The sequence below is a fragment of the Triticum dicoccoides genome, chromosome 1B (assembly GCF_002162155.2).
Source record: "Triticum dicoccoides isolate Atlit2015 ecotype Zavitan chromosome 1B, WEW_v2.0, whole genome shotgun sequence".
NCBI lineage: Eukaryota > Viridiplantae > Streptophyta > Magnoliopsida > Poales > Poaceae > Triticum > Triticum dicoccoides.
Genome location: NC_041381.1, coordinates 350,370,098 through 350,372,382, shown reverse-complemented (window position 1 = coordinate 350,372,382; position 2,285 = coordinate 350,370,098).

Genomic DNA, 2,285 nt, shown 5'->3' with positions numbered 1-2,285 from the left:
TGCAAGCCTAAAACTGAAATATCTAGAAAGGTGAACTGAATCTTTGGGCCTCTAGAAATAATGCAAGCCTGAAACTGAAATACCTAGAAAGGTGAACTGAATCTTTGGGCCTCTAGAAATAATGCAAGCCTGAAATTGAAATACCTAGAAAGTTGAACTGAATCTTTGGGCCTCTACGAATAATGCAAGCCTAAAATTGAAATACCTAGAAAGGTGACCTGAATCTTTGGGCCTCTAGAAATATTTATTACCTCCTCAAGAAGCATCAAACAATTCCATGCGTGCACCAGAAATCTATAGCAAGTTTGATCAGGATCTACTTTTCCAAATCAGAAGTAGTGCTAGAGCAAGCAAGATCAATGATATGGCCGTGAGACAGAGAAGGAATGAACAAACTCACCCCTCTCGTGACCTCCCTGGTAGATGCACCGCCACCGCACACGACAGAGGGAGAAAAACGACTGGTGAAGGGGGAGCAGGGCGACCTTCGAAGGTCAGAGGGAGAGGGCGGCCGGAGTAGGGCGGCGGAGGCCGGAAGGAGAGGGCGGCCGGAGGAGAGAGAGGGCGAGTGGCGCTTGGGCGGGCGGCCCTATGGGGAACAGAAAGGAGTCATGCGAGAGGGGGGGAGCGATCTGGTGCGGGCAGGTGAGATTTTTTTAGTTCTCTTTTAGTGGGCCCAAGGATAACTAACCCAATTAGAACCTCTCCACCGGGCTAGTTTTTTTAGCTGGGTTAGAGCAAACTAGCTCAAACTAACCCCTCTTGTTTCGATAATTTGAGGCTATTTCAACCCAAACTAGCTCTAACTCAGGGATCCAAACAAAGAGGAGTGTTACTATACATGCTACAGTGTGGACCGTAGCACATTGTTTTTTATGGCCATATCACCACATTGTTTTCTACTGTTGGTTCTCTGGGCTACTGTGGTTCGCACTGCTGGTTCACTGGGCTGCCGTGGTTCGCACTCCTCCGGCCTGAGTAGTACTCCCTCCGTTCCTAAATATAAGTCTCATAGATATTTCACTGTGGACCACATATGGATGTATATAGATGCATTTTATGTGTACATTCACTCATTTTTCTCCGTATGTGGTCCATAGTGAAATCTCTCCAAAGACTTATATTTAGGAACGGAGGGAGTAGTATAGAACTAGTATATACCGCATCATTCTTTGCTCCTTCTTACTACTCCGACATGTGGGAGAGCCAGCATCCAGGTCGACGTGTCATGCACCAGATTAGAGCGCGGAACGGAAGGGGGGCATCACCCCGGTCGGAGTGCCAGTAATTCATGACTATAGTGAGTGTTCATATCACAAGTCTTTCCAGCAGTAACGCGCCGTCAAATCGCACAGCCCCACTCGTTCACCCTCCTTGCCTCTCTTTCAAACCGCCTACCCGAAAACTACCGTGCGTACCGCCCGGGAAAAGCCCCGCCCTCAACTTTTAACTATGCGAAAATAGTTTGAGCTTGTTCGTTCTATATAAATACAGTACTTACTATATGTTTATTCACCAGTAGTAAGTAGGAGTCGTAGAGTAGTCACCTTAAATAGAGAGTTTCTTTTCTTTAATGCCACGTACACAAATTGAAACGCTTGTTGTGGAGAGAAAAAAGATAATCACTCCACTATATATGGACGCAAGGGCATGAGCGCTTGCTTTACTAGGGTTGCTCTCTTCATTCTCTCATCCTCTCCAGATATAAACAAGACAGCGGTAGCGACATTTTCTCTCTGCTCACCGCTGGTCACAGATCCGGCCGGATCCCTTCGGCCGGTGTGTGTAGAGGACTAAAAGGTGCATCGTTCACGCGATCATCGCCGCCGAGGGAGGAAACCCACAGCTGCCGGAGGGGCCCGATCCTCTGCCCGTGCCGTTCTCTCCGACACAGCGCCAGCTCGGGAGGTCCTCTGACCCTTCTTCCTCCCTGCCATATTGTCCACAGATCCGACCTGCCGCCGCCGACATCCCGACGACCCTCAGGTATAAGTTCTTCGAAAGCGGCCTTGCTCTACTGCCCCAGCTCCCCACGTGTCTGCATGTGCATCTTTTTCTACTCCCATCAGCTCTTCCAAACCCACCTAAATTTTTAGTATTATTAGAGGTAAAGCTACTTCATGCATTCAAATCTAGGGCTTTGTTCAAACAACAAAGAAAGGGGGGAAAGTTGTAGCATGAATCTAGGACTTGATTCAAAGAGGAAATAATATGGTGAAAGTAGTAGAGACCGGAAACCCAACTGATCTCTTGGTTGAAAAGGGAAATAATGGGAAAACGAAGTA